Source organism: Balaenoptera borealis (genome assembly GCF_965194805.1).
Source record: "Balaenoptera borealis genome assembly, chromosome: 17".
Lineage (NCBI taxonomy): Eukaryota > Metazoa > Chordata > Mammalia > Artiodactyla > Balaenopteridae > Balaenoptera > Balaenoptera borealis.
In genome coordinates, this window is record NC_138876.1 from 28357157 (window position 1) to 28372594 (window position 15438).

Sequence of the window (15438 nt, forward strand, 5' to 3'; positions counted from 1 at the left end):
TAAGCTGTAGGGTAAGCTAAAATTGAACTTTACATATCATCAAGTACTGTACTCAGGTAACCATTGAACTGAAAATTTCAGAAGTCAACATTATTTGGGTTATGTTAAGATCAAGTAGACATAAATGATTTTCAGGGAAAAGAAAAGAATACCTGGCTTGACTGTGATGAGACAGTCAGGGTGAGTAAGATGTCAACAGTCTCTTCAAAGTAGCTAAATTGTTTGATCAATTGAAGTGTTTCCCACATTGAGGGTTGTGTCATAGGTAGTCCACAGACTCAGAGCTAAAATGCATTGACTCTGTTAAGAAGAAAATTATGCATTTTTCAATTATTTTTTAATTCTTCTGATTATGTTAGTGAGATAGCCTCAGTTTGATGCTGTCTTGTCTTTGCAACATTTACTACTTTCCTTTCTTAACATATGAGGAGCAGGACTTAGGCTTATTGCTTTTTCTAGGCAAGAACATCAATAACAATACAAAATAATAACTGATGATTTTTAGAGCTCTACATACCAGGTACACTTATAAGAACTTCACATATGTAATCCCATTCACATATGTAAACCCACAGAGAAGTTTAATGTATCTATACGGAAAAGTGCATAAGTCATATGTTTAGAGTGATGATTTTTAAAAAACTGAACTCATCCTTTTAACCTGCACCCTAGTCAAGAAACAGAATATAACAAGCACCCCTCTGTGACCTCTTCTATTCCTACCTACTCAAGGATAATTGCATCCTGACTTCTAACAGCTCAGATTAATTTTGCCTGTTAAAGTACTATATAAATAAACACATCTGTATGTACTGCTTGTGCTCAGTGTTTTGTTTGCGAGATTCATCCATAACATTGTTTGGAATTATAAATTATTTATTTTTATTGCTGAATAGTATTCCATTGTGTAAAGATATCACCATTCACTTATCCATTCCATTATCATTCATTACATCATTGTCCATTTGTACAGTTTCCAATTTGGGGCTACAAAGAACAGTGTTGCTATGAATATTCTAGTATATGTCTTTTGATAAATATATAAGCATATTTCTATTGTGTATATGCTTATGAGTGGAATTGCTGGGTCATAGGTATGTCTATAATCAACTTCAGTTGAAGAGTTTTCCAAAGTTGTTATATCAATTTACATTTGCACCTATAGTGTGTGACTATTCCGGTTACTCCACATCCTTTTCAATACTTGCTACGTTTCAGCTTTTTCATTTTAGCCATTCCAAAAGAGCCAAAGGAACATATTACATACTCTAGACTGAGCTTCTAGGAATATAGTCATCCTAAAAAACCGGATTGCCTATTGAGCTGTGTCTTTGTTATGACCCATACCAACAAAATGGATACCCTTTCTCTATTTCTCTTTTCTTTTTTCAACTTTTAAAAAATTGTGAAATATAGCATAGCATATATATGGAAAAGGTGTAAAGCTTAATAAATAACTACAGAGTGACTATTATCCAGCAGCGTCCAGGTTAAGAAAGAGAACATTGCTGCCAGCTCCCAGAAGACCCTGGCTGTCTTTTCTGATCTTAAATTTCTACCTCCAAAGAGTAATTGCCAACCTGACTTTTGTGATGACAGTTCTGTAACAATTTCCTTATATTTCTTAATAGTTCTACCACATATCTATAAACATGTTAGTTTACTTTCTTTTTTGGTTTTGAAGAAAATCGTGCTTATCTATTCTTCTATTTCATGCTTCTCTGTGAGGTTCTTACATGTTGCGTGTAGCATAGTTCATTTTCATTGCTTTATGGTACCCCTTTGCAAAAATATACCAAAAATTATTTATCCATTCTACTGTTAAAAGACTTTTGGCTTGTTGCCAATTGTTAGCCATCCTAAACAATGCTGCTATGAGAATTCATATGTGTTCTTTGTAGATGTGGTTAGGTTTATGGTACATACCTAACATCTTTTCACTTTTAATAGATAATGCCTAAATATTTTCAGAAATGCTGCACTAATTTAAACTATTACAGGATGTTTACAATAATAGATATTGTTCCAAATTTTTACCCACATTTGTTATTGGTAGACTTTACTTGACCTAGCCATTATGTCATAATATTTCACTGTGGTTTTTAATTTGTATTTCCCTGATGATGGGAGAAGTTGAACACCTTTATTGGTTTATTGGTTCTTTGGATTTCCTTCTTTGTGAAAAGCCTGTTCAAGTCTTTTGCCCATTCTTCTACTGGGTAGTCTGTCTTACTGTTTTGATTTTCAGAAATACTTTATTATATTCTGGGTACTAGTTTTGTGCCATGCAACTATATTACAAATATATCATCTTCCATTGTGGGTGTTTTAATTTTCATTTCCTTTGTGGCTCATGAAGTTCAACATCTTTTTATGTTTATTAAGCATTTGGATATTCTCCTGTGAGAAGGGTTCAACTCTTTTTGTACAGTTTTTTATGTGTTGTGTAATTTGCAAGAGATTATTGATTTGTAGGAGTTTTTTTTAATATATCATGGGTATAAGTTCTTTGTCAGATAAATATATTATAAATATTTTTTTCTGCCCATGGGTTGCTTTTAGACACTATTATTATTGCCTTGATGAACATAAATTCTTAATAAAATTCCATTATAATTTTTAAAAAAATAATGGTTTGTGGTTTTTGTTTTCTGCCTAAGAAATCTTTGTTTATGCCTAAGTCATGAAGATGGTCTCCTGTAAGCTTTGTTTTCTCTTTGACATTTACATCTTCAATTCACTTGGAATTGATTTTTTTTTTTTTGTACAGTGTGAAATAGGGGTCAAGATACATATTTTTTCCACATAGATATCCAATTGATGCAGCACTGTTGAATAAGAACTGCACTGTACTGCCATCGTCTTTGTATTTCAGGTGACTGAATATATGTGGCACTGAATATATCTGATTCTGGCACTGTATTTCATCTCATTGATCAGTTTGTCTATCATTGCTCCTATCTACCAATATCTTGATTAATATAGCTTTCTAATAGTCAGTGAAATGCTTTCAAATTTGTTCTGCTTCTTCAAAATTGCCTTGGCTATTTTCCATATAAATTGCCTTGTACTTCATATAAAACTTAAAATCAGGTTATAAATTTTCTCAAAAGAAAAAAAATCTGTAGAGAATCTGATTAGGGAAACATAACATCTTTAGATCAGTTTGAAGAGACTTGACACCTTTATTTCATTTAATTTTCACTAAAGTCCTCTGAGATAGGAATTATTACTATCCACATTTTATCAGTGAGATAACAGATGAAAAGGTCCCTTGAGAAACTTATTGTACATCATCCAGATAGTTAGCACTTTACTTTGAATTCCTACCCAGAGTGCCCAGAGAAGAACATAGGTAAAATTTAATGTGTTTTATTTATATAATATTTAATTTTACAATTACTTTATACTTATGACCTATGATAAAAGTTTCCAAATAAATAGTAATAGCAAGTTTATATTTGAAATTAAAAATGAGGTTATTTAATGAAAACCTTAAACATATAGTTTAGGTGCTAGGCAGACAGTAGAAATTGAGAAATTTGTACCTGAAAAGTTGACTGTGTTTCAGGAAACTCTGACCAATTGACTTTCAATTGTTTGCTTGGTGGTTATGAAATTAATGCTGAGCTGGTCTGAAGCAATAACTAGTCAAAGATACCTAGTTCATGTCATTGACATTGATGGAGGTAGTTTTCTTGATTTTACTCCTGCTAGCTGGATGACACATAACTCTAAAACCATTAGCTACACCAAAATATTTAGGAAATGAGAAGGGAAACTAGGACACAGCCCCATTTCAAACTGTTTAGAATTGATATCTCATCCATCACAAAGCTATTTTCAACCATTCCCGTTCTGGTAATAATATTAATTTTTGAAAAGTAAGATTAACTTGAGATTTACAATAAAATTAGTTTGCTTTGGGAACAGACATTCAGTTATGAAGGAACTGAGCGTATAACCCTGAAGTTTTCCCCAAGGTATAAAATTCTATTACTCTGTGAAATCAAAGAACTGGAAAGGGTTGTTAAATACTGCAAAAAAAATTTTTGTTATCCTATACTATTTTCTTGGTGAAAATGAAACAGAGGTTATTCCATGGTAGCTGTGACTTTAACATGAACAGTTAACAACTGCTTTCTACACTACAGGCACAGTTGTAGGTATTGTGCATATACCACTAAACTAAATACATTTCTGCCTGTATGAAGCTTAGAGTCTAAGAAATTAGTCTCCATGGAATATTACAATGAAAATTAAATCTTGAAATCTGTTAAGACATTGAGAAAATTTCTTAACCCTATCAGGCCTCATGTCCTAGTTTTTTTTTTTTTAAATGGGATAATATATAAAACCAACTCATTTGTTTATGCTAGAATCAAACATAGGTTGTATTTGGAGTTGGCATTAAATTTTACAGTGAAGGTGGGTAGATTAATAGGTTTATAATTTGAGTATAAGAAGGGTTTCTACCTTTTGAAGATGGGGTAGACTTTATACCTGTCTGGATAGAGCTATGCTCAATGTATTAACTAAGATAAAGAGTAAGGATTTGAGTCTACCACTAAGGATAAATTTCATACTTCTGATATAACAAACTACTAGTGGGTCTTTTAAACTTTTAGCTAACTACTACTATATTGAAAAATAAATAGAATTACTTTTACCTAATATATAAAACATTACCATCTATGAATTGAAGAATAAATTGGGGTAAATATCCTATGTGGTCAGCAAAAGGGATTTGTTTTTATTCATAGTACGTGGGTAACTCTATTTATTGCCTAATCTTAATTTTATATTAACCTTTATATTGGAAGCAAATTTTCTTTAGACTTCTAGTGAAGTCATTTATTCAATAATAAGATGTTGATTCTAATTTTATCTGAGATTGTTTCTTAGGTCTTATTCACAAACTTACTAGTATTTTTTTTTTCTTTCTGTTCCTTCTTTGAGCCCTTGGTTGTCTATATTGTGCTCTTCTATATGTTGTATATATTGGTATGTATTTAGAGGGAAAAACCTCTCTCAGAAGAATCATGAGCAGAATACTGGGCATTTTTTTTACTTCCTAAGGTCACTCATGAAATTCTAAAGAGCCTCATTTTGTTTTCACTGTTCCAGTTATATGCTTTATCAGATCAAGTGCAATATTGAAGGTCAGAATAAAGTTAAGGGGGGAATGATGATTCTCACCTGAATCCAAAATATCTTTTTTAAGGAAGGAGGGAAAGAGTGTTGACCATTAAATAATCAAGAATATTTCTCTCTTAATCAGAAATGTAAGTAAAATTCCCCTTGGGCTTAATCAGAAGCCTATTTAGCACTTGAAAATTATAATCATACAAAAGTGTAACCAAGAATTTCCATCTTTTATTAATGTAGTTACCTATGTTATAATAGCCAGTAGGAAGTAGTTTTTCCAAAGGAGATTTTTTGATATAAGAATCCTTTTCAGAACTACTGCCAGTTCTATCACGCTGATCTCCTAATATTGTGATGTCAACTAACAGACTATGTTTGGTTCAGAAAATCTGTGCACACATTAGCATCCGGGGTTGTATATATTAAAATATACCAGGCCAACCTTGTCAGGAAGCTTGATATCAGGTGGAACACATTTTTGTTATAAGAATAAAACTATCTCAAAAGCTGGTATTCAGGAATTACCAAGATAAATGTGGTTGACCCAGTCCTGTCTCTATCAAAATTACTTTGAAGGCAGGATAAGAAAAGAGGCTGAAACCTCATTTTCTAAAAGTCAGGTCTCTTGTATTCATACGAGTTAACTGAAGCCCAAGGCAGACGTGTTGGGGGAGGTGGGGTGGGGGGGAGGATAAAGAATCACCGGGATAAAGGGAATGTTCAGTTATTCAACTCTTACTTTGTTTTCTTCTTTCTTTGTCTTGTTTGTGTTTTCAATGCCTGTAAGAAAGAAACTCATATCACAAAAAGGATGACTCTAATGCTGGTGCAAAGAGAATTGAATCCCAAGATAAGAGAGTTATTTGTAATAGTATGTAATCTCAGAATGAGTTTGTCTCCTGACATAGTCAAAGTATAACCTTGAGTACCAAGAAAAACTGCACATTTGATTATTTATTCTTTGCTAGGAGTCTTTGAATAACAACAAGAAATGGAAGTGAAATCTGGAGAATGGAGGTAATGTGAATGTCTTGAAAGAATATTCTAGGAACCAAGTGTGAGATTTACTTATTTTATTTCAGATAAGGAATGGGCCACAGACTATTAGATTAGCAAATGATGATCCTAATAGCAAAAAATTGTTTTTCACAGGTGTTTACTAATCTGGCAGAGAGGAAATGTTCAAAATATTTCAATCAATATTCTATAGATACTCTTCATCTAATTTTCAATATAGCCATTTGACCCAGGCAGAATAAGCTCTCCCACTGTTCAATCCATAGCAATATATTTGTACAGTGTGTTTTATACAGTTTTCAATAAATATTTTACTTAAACTTAATTCTAATAAATACTTTGATAACCTGCTCTTAATGAATGTAACTAAAGAATTAATCAAAACAATATTTTTACTTTGGTTTTCAGAGTAAGATATGTATAAATAATCAAAATTTTTCATTCTCAACTAGAATCTTTCTTAGCATTTTCACTAAATAACTTTACTGATGTTCCCTCTGAAACACACAAGGTTTTTAAGGACCACTGTTTACAGGTGAGACATTTTGAGTTTCTCTCTGTTTCTACCTCTTGTAGATTGGGAAAGCATCCCGGTTTGCCCTAAAATTAAACTCTTCAGCAATCACAGTTTGAGCTTTTCATTTAGCTATTTAGTACTTATTCTTCCAATGCATTATTGTCACCCATATGGGAGAGAAGCAGCAGATTGCCTATCTGTTCCTTTTGAATTTCCTGCTAAACTGTAAAACATAGTGTTTTCTTTCTAGCTTCTTGTCACTATTCTCTACAATCAAGAGAAATTGTGAAGCAGAGAAGGAATATCTCAGTCTCTTGTGGAAAAGTCTTGATGCACCTGTCCAGACACATTTGGGAATGTAGGGCTTACCTACATAAAACAATGTGTGTGTTAATTTAAAATCTCAGGACAATAAAAGCTAGCAGGCAAATTGTTGTCTGAAGGTCACTGATGGTCAATGACCTGTATATACATTCCTAGATATGTGTATATAAACTTGAATTACAGCAATAGTGAAGTAGTTTCACTTCATGATACTCGGGGGTAAAGGTATCAATTTGGAAATATTAAAACTGTTTTAGGTAATTTTTTTGTTTATTGTTGATAACAAATGAGTTCTTAACTCAGTCATATAGGTGCAGTTATTTATCATTCAAAGTCCAGGCAGGAAGGAGAAGGCTCACACAGATGGTATTTTAAAGAAAATGTAATAAAAGGGCTATCTACAAAGGAGTGGACAGAGATAAGGGAACAGTCATGGGGTGCAGAAGCACTCACATACTACCAAAAAGTGAAAGGCATTACCAGTTCTAAGCCTGAAGGAGCAAGGAGAGGAAATAGTGTTACTGGAGCCAAGTGAGAAAAGGAAGGGACATGAAGAGGGGCAAGCAAGATGGGAACAGAAATTCCTTGGCCTCTCTACTCCTGCCCTCCAATCTCCTTCCATTGCCTTAGCCAGAGGTTGGATGGGGCAAGGAGATGGGGATTGGGGTGCAAAGTGAGAAGAAGTAAACTTGCTAAATAAAAAAATCACGAAAGGAGTATAACCCAAGACTGTTGTAAAATTCTATTTTATTTCATTAGCCTTTTGTTGTTATTGTTCAGGCCAATCCCATGACCCATTGTTGGAGATAAAGACAATATAAATTTCAAGCATCTAGGACATAGTGAGCACTGAATAAATATCTGTTGAATGAAAAAATGAATGAGTGAATGGGAAATTTGGTTGAATCATCTATTTGAAATTTTTCAAATTTACATTAATAAATGCCTTGGTTCTATTTTTATAATAATTTTAAGATTTAACTATTCTTTATAAATTCATTCTTCTTTTTATCCCCACTGCCCCATTCTAACCTTGAAGCTTATCAATATTTTCCTCTAAGCTCACTGAGATAGATGAGTCATATTTTCCACTGTCAAACCAGAATGCATATTTCAAATCAACCAGGTGCCCCTTAATAGAGGCTGGAGGAACCAATCCCAGTCCTTGCATTCCAAAGCAAGAGGATGAAATATTGTTAACCTAAATTGAGCATTGTACTATGCTTTTTTCCCTCGGTTTTCTTGCAGTAAGTCATCAAACACTTTAAATTAGAAAACGGCCCCTGTCAAGGTGAGATAGTCATTTTCTGTGCTTGAAATATAGTTGTGTGCCAGGAGGGAGCTGAGGTGCTTTAAATAAGCTTTCTCCCCCACCATGTAAGCCCTGAAATTGTTGACCATTTTAAATGATAACAACAATATCAACAAAAATAATAGCCACCATCTAGTAGGTACCTACTATGCTTAAACCTCATTTGCATCCTCTAACTCAACTATCCAATTTTATGAAGTTGGAATGATTATAATATTTTACAAAGCAGATAACCTTGCCCAGGGCCATGCAGTCTGAGCAGTAGAGAACATAGTGGGTAAGCCGTAGTGTGTACTTGGAGCCCAGGTTTTCTCATACCAAAACCTTCACTCTTAACCAATACAGTGACAGCCCCCTTTTGACTCCCACTTGATTTAATATATTTTTGGCTGAAATCAGAAAAGCTCATGTCTCCCACTTGGTTCTGCAGTGTTCTGTGAAGATGTCTCTGAGAGCAGAAAGACAGAAATTTCATTTCTGCCTTTTGTGGTATAGGGGAGGAAAACTAAGATAACATTATTGAGAGTGACTGTAATGAGAGAAGAGAAATCAATAAAACATACAATGAGAAAAGTGAATTTTTGAAGGAAAAACTATCACAGTTGACTAAAGGAGACTGTGTTGTCATACTACTCTGTGTTCTCCTTCCATTGGTATATATTTTCAAAATGTCTCTGTTATCCGAGACATTCAACTTGACCCATCGCTGCCCTTTATACAGAGTTAGCTCTCCCAAGCAACTCTGAGCAGCAGATGCCACATAAAAGCATGGGTGACAACCCTGAGTGGTCTAGGTAATTTTTGCTTACCTTGACTGCTGTTTCTTGCTAATCATTGTAACACTAGACTTTAGCTTTCCATATTAGTTTTTGGTCTCTAGGCTGGTGGCCCAGTTGGCCTTCCTTCTCTGGCTTAGTGGCATGAATCTCACTCTTAACCTTTGGCTGTGCCTCACCTTCTCTTGTCATCATTGGCAACAGCTTTAAGGGAAGACACTCTCTTTAAAGTCTTGATCCACTAAAGCACTTCCAACCAAGCCAACCCCCAGCATACCCACTTAGAGAGGGAAAGTTAAGCCTACCTTTTTAAAAAGGAAAAGTTAAAAACCTTTATGAAATTAGACATATTTAAGTATGGCAATTCTCACCCACTCTCCTCAAACAACATTTAATATGTGTTTTTGTGTGTTAAGCTCTGCAATAAGTTCTTCAATCCCTAAGTTTCTATCTAGGGTTCCATCTTTATGTATATAAAAGAACAACACTTTTTATAGAGTGCTTCAAAGTAAAGAAGTTTTTTTTGGAGTCAATTAACTTTCAGTGCTGCTTAAAAATGCCATTTTATTATTTTTAATATAGGCAAAGTGAGGAGGGTCTCAAAAAAGATCTAATCTGCATTATTGACTTTAGGAATGCTAGAATGTTAGAGCACGTGAGATGTATATCCTCAAAACCCAAACAGCCACTCAGAAAAATAGAAAAGAGGACACAGGATTTACAGAAAAGAGAGACAGCATAGTACAGACTGTAGAGTTAAATCTCCTAGGCTCAAATCCCACCTGTAATACCTACTAGCGGTACAGCTTTAGACAAATTTCTTAACTTTCTTTCTCTGCTTCTGTTTTACCTATAAAATGTGAATTATTATAATTATAGCACCTAGTATTATATGGGGTTTTATGAGAATTGAATGATTCCTTATTAAAGAATGGGGAGCTCTAAGAGCAGTGCCTAGTATAGGAAGTGCTTGATGAATGGCAGCTCTCATTATAACCAGCAACTAGCCATGTGACAATTGCAAGTCACAGACCTCAGGAGCTCACTGTCTTCCCCCTTAAACAGCGTTGGCCTTTGACCTAGAAGTTTCTTATCTCTCTGTTAATGTATTCTTTTACTAGAAATAGGCTCCCTTGACCAAATGGCAACCAGTTAAATTCTGACTGGTGGCATCTTGCACATTTTAATACTTCTAAGCTCTAATGTAAATCCCCTCCCACCCCCATACAATGTATCAAACTAAAGAAGGAGACAGTAAGAACAGAAATCTCATCACTCTTATTATTCCCCATGTGTGATTCAAATGTACTACTGTTTGTCTGTTATCTGCAGTAACTCCTGAAAAACCTCATTCTGTCACTAGAGATACAGCCCTTTAGGATTTGCCTGTACAGTTTGTCAAGCTTTGCAGCCTTCACTTTAATCTCTCAGCCAGAGTGGTTGTCTTCTAAAGAGAGGTCATTCTAAAGCCTATTCAGGTATCGTATTTTCCTCTTTTCTTCTGTTCTCTCTTTTATGGGCTCCCTTCCCCTTTAGGATTAGAGACAAGAATCACAGAGAGGATTCATTCAAAATCCACTCCCCTCTCCTCCTCTTGGTGTCAGGAGAATATAGTATTTGAGTTCAACATTGAAGGTAGACAGACATAATTCCTGACTCTACCACTTATTAACTGGGTAATGCAAGGCAATTTTCTTGTTATCTTTGAGCCTCGGTAAATAAATGTTATTGTGAGAGTGAATTAAACAAGATGACACAATTGCATACAGCATATAGTAACCTTTCAATAGTGGTATCAATTACTGTTGTACTTTCCACTCTCTAACATCTGACATGTTTTTCCATGTTTCTTCTCTGCAGCTATGTCAAGATCTTTATACTTTATTCATCAGTCTATTCTCTCCTTTCCCCCCACCAAAGCATTTCCTCTTAGTTATCTATCTGAATCTTTATTCTCCACCTGATGTCATTCAAATTTCGGACCCTGCTCCTCTGATTAAAACACTTCTGGTTTGGTGATCTTCCACAGTCCTTTCAAAACACTTATTCCACTTCCTCTGCTTGATCATCTGCGGCACCATACAATATACAGCAATTACCATTCCACTTTTCCTAATGTGTGCAGGTAAAGCTTCAATAATTCCTCTTACTTTCTCTAAAGGTCACTTTTCTGAAACACTAGAGCACTCTGGAGGAGAGCTCCTAGAGCTGCTGGTGATACTGATATTGGGGTAGATTTAAAGTTGACTGCAGCTGCCTCATACAGGTGCTCCTGGCACAGCTCTGTCCCCATGGTCACTCCAAAGTCTGAGTGTTTGGAAGTTGAAAGGAATCCCTGGTACCAGTGCAGAGGGATAGCATGTAGACATATTATCTAGATCAGATGGTAAGCACAGAATAGAGTAATGCTTAAGGATATGGGTTTTAGAATCAAGACAGATATAAAGTCAGATCCCAGCAATACTACTTTCTACCTGTTTGACCTTGAGCAAGTTATTTTAACTTTTCTGACTTTTATTTTAAAAAAGGATTAAGAAAGTAGTATCTGCTTTTTAAAGAGGTTCTAAGCATTAAATGGTATAATGCATTTGAAAGGGCTTAATAAATTGCTTGGCATATTATATTATTATTATCATCATAATCACTGTAAATATGAAATGCAGCTGAAGATGTATACATACACATATATGAAGATGTATAGATACATCTTCAGCTGCATTTCATATTTACAAAAATTATGATTGTAATAATATAATAATATGCCAGGCAATTTATATATAAAATATTCATTCATCTCTTTCTCCACTGCCATGATGCTTCCTTAAGCTGTTATTATACTCTCCCTGGAATAATACCGTAGCTTTTAACTTGTCATCAATCTGTTCTGCTCCTGTATCTTTCTTCTCCATTATTCACAAAGCTATCCAAGTGCTTTTTAAAACATGTAAACTAGATCATGTCACTCTTCTGTTCAAAATGACTTTAGTCTTTAATAAGTCCAGTCTAGACCCTGTCTACTTCTCCCTCTTCATGTAGTACCACTTCTCCCCAACCCTCAACTAATTTCAGCCCCAGTAGTCTTCCTGCAGTTCTTCAGGTGCACACGTTTCTTCCCTCTGCCTGGAGCGCACTTCACTAAACTATTTGCCTGTTATCACATTCTATTTCTTCAGGTCTCAGCAATGTTTCTTTAAAGAGGCCCTTCTTCACACCCCTCTGTCTTCATTCCCCTTTTATATTCTCCCATAGTACTGTGAATTTTTCTTTATAAAGCTTATACTTATTTGCATTTCTATATTTATGTTTATGATTTTCAGTTTGTGATTTGCCTCATGACTCCTCCATAAGCACAATGAACGCAGGAGTCATATCTATTTTGTTTATAATTTTTACACCAGGTGTCTAACTCAGAGTCAGACCCATGGCTTCGTGAATATTTGCAGAAACAATGTTGAGTGAATATGACAAATATAGGACGAATGCTCTTTCTACTCTTGCCTAGCATACTTATCACCATCAGCAGCATCAGCAGGATCTTCACAACAGCAGTAGCTATGATTTATTGAATGGCTGCTGTGGGCCAGGGCCTGTATTAAACTTTTCCATGTATATGCTCATTTAATCTTCACTATCATCCTACCATACTTTTCAGATAAGGAAAAAATGCATACTCAAGGCCATACAGCTATGGTGAGCCCAGAATCAAACCCATACCTAGCTGACTCAAGACCTTGATCTTGCCACAGGAGAGAGAACTGAGCAGGTTACCACTTATCCAGAGGAATAAATTAATGTTTTCTTTTTCTTAAAAAATCCTAATTTTTAAAATCTTCCTCAAAAGATACATTCCAATGCTTAAAATTTCCAAATGACCAAGAAATCAAGCCTGAATCAAAATGGTCTTCTTTCAATGCTAACTGAAAATTAATAATAAATTGCTTGTGTCCTAAGCTCAGTAAATCTTTTCATGATGTTTCTATTCTTTCAGTCTGTCATGTAGAAAGTAATATTGGTCAGGCATCAGTGAACCATTGCATTGATCCTGGTAGGGTCATTTGTCCCGTCACTCTGTATAGCTACCTCATCACCAGCAGTGCCTTTTTCAACTAGCAAATAAAGACAGAGTCCACCTTAGTTCATAAAGAAAAAAGAAACATTGTAATGGAATGGAATTTTATTTGTGACTTCCCACAGCAGAAGTATTATATCATCTTAAATGCTCATAGGTAATGTGCTTTAGTTATTTAATCATCCCAGAATTTAATTACAAACCATTGACTTCAATAGATTTTCATTCCACTTTCCATTCCTTTAAGAATAAGGAAAAAGAAGACATTTACAAAAATTGTCATGCATGAATGTTATCTCAGAGACATGTGGGTTCTTAAAAATAACTCCAGAACTTTGTACGGGCAATATTCAGACCACAAGGAAAATCTACCTTTCTCTGGTTGGCCTTTTAAAATGTCATAATTGTTAGCTTAGGGTAACAGATGGCCAACTGCATCCAATATTAAGCTGAACTTGAGTAACAAGGTCCCCAGCACTCAGAATTTTTCTTTAAATTCTTATTTCTGTTTAGCTTCCATGTGAGTGTTTGTGAACAATATAAATATTCCTGGTTTTATGCTTGTGTTATTGTATACATTTGTTCCCATTAAACTTGACCCTATACCTCTTACCAAGGGAAAAAAAAAGTTCTTCATTATTTTGATGAGACTATTATGACCTATTTCATCAGCTTGGAGTACAAATGTGTCACGGTACTAGTCAGCTCAGCTGCCATAACAAGATATCATTGACTAGGTGGCTTAAGTAACAGAAATTTATTTTCTTACAATTCTGAAAACTAGAAGGCCAAGGTCAAGATTCTGGTCAATTTGCTTCTTGGTGAGAGCTCCTTTATGACTTGCAGATGGCCACTTTTTCCCTATGTTCTCACATGGTGGACAGAGAGAAAGAGATCCCTCTGGTGTCTCTTCTTATAAGGACACTGATCCTATTAGATCAGGACCCAACCCTCATGACCTCATTTAACCTTCATTAGCTCCAAAAAGCTCCATCTCCAAATATAGTCACACTGGAAGTCAGGGCTACAACATATGAATGTTGGGGACACACAAACATTAAGTCCATAATAGTCACCTTAATTTTATTTTTCAATTAATTAATCCAGTCTCCACATAGTCAAATAAACAGGAAGCTAAGAATCTCCTTTTTGAGGCTACATTCTATCCCTAAATTATTTAAGAATACTTTTGCTTTAATGAATGCAAAAGAGTCCATTCTGCTTTCAAACACTAAGCATAGAAAATGTAAAAGTCAGATTAGTTTGCCTGTGGAGCCCAGCTTTCTCCCTATATTGCTTCTGCCTCTATAACGATGAAATTAACACTGGTCCCGCAGAGTCCTATGCTTCAGTGAGTCCCTAACTCCTCCCAGTTTTGCACAGGTCATAGTACTGCCCATGATCTGGGTCCCAAGATGACAATTCAACCACTAGAACATCAAACTGAACACAGCCCTTGCCATGATCATCTAAGTCTAGGTATTGAAACTGGGTTACCAATCCAGACTTCTCCTCCACTCCTGAATTTTTTTTCAGGTCCTTGATTTCCTTTCCAGCCATAATACATTAGTAAGACCATATCTCTCCCTCAGAGCAGTGCTCGAACTTTGAAAGAAAGGGTCCCTATGCATGTTTATTTACCTCTTCCTTAGCAACCACAGCCGCATATCCAGGGCTGTTATTCAGAGGAACATCCTTTCTCAAGTTCACAAACATCCTGTAATATCATTCCCCTAGGACTATGGGTGCCTCAGACCCTTATATTTGCAAAACTGGAAAAACCCATTAGAATGATTCTTCTGGAGGAAAAATTATATATATATACAAGGAAGTGGCCAGAAAAGGCACATTTAAAAAAAAAATTTTAATAGATCTTTATTGGAGTATAATTGCTCATTTTTATTCTTCATTCACCATCTTTATTTATACCATCAGCTACCAATCCACCGAACATTCAAGAGTATCTTCCTTAGGACCTGACCAACTTAGAAAGTGAGAGAGTTGGGAATTATAAATATTTTAAATTGTCTTCAATCAATTGATATTTTCTATAATTTTTAAGGAAATAGAAATCATAGGAGAATCTGGGCAACAACACATAAAAAAGTGTGACAAATAGAAAGGAGACACAGAGTTAGTGAAACCTGGACAAGAGGATAATGACACTGGGATGATGGCCATGGAAATGTTTTCAGATGATGTGAAGGCTTGGATATATGGGCAGGCTTCTTGAGAGCATATGGCAGAGACACTTCATATAAACCTTCGTGCATGG

The 15438-nt window shown here is 35.1% G+C and overlaps 1 protein-coding gene across 1 annotated transcript in view; it reads right to left on the reverse strand.

Moving 5' to 3' along the window:
• Positions 1 to 855: 855 nt before the first annotated feature.
• The window catches only part of EMC2 (ER membrane protein complex subunit 2), a 392876-nt gene continuing 378293 nt past the window's right edge, over positions 856 to 15438 (reverse strand). The window contains exon 15 of the transcript XR_014236531.1: positions 856 to 5928. The gene's annotated coding sequence lies outside the window, so the exon portion shown is untranslated. The remainder of the gene's footprint in view (positions 5929 to 15438) is intronic.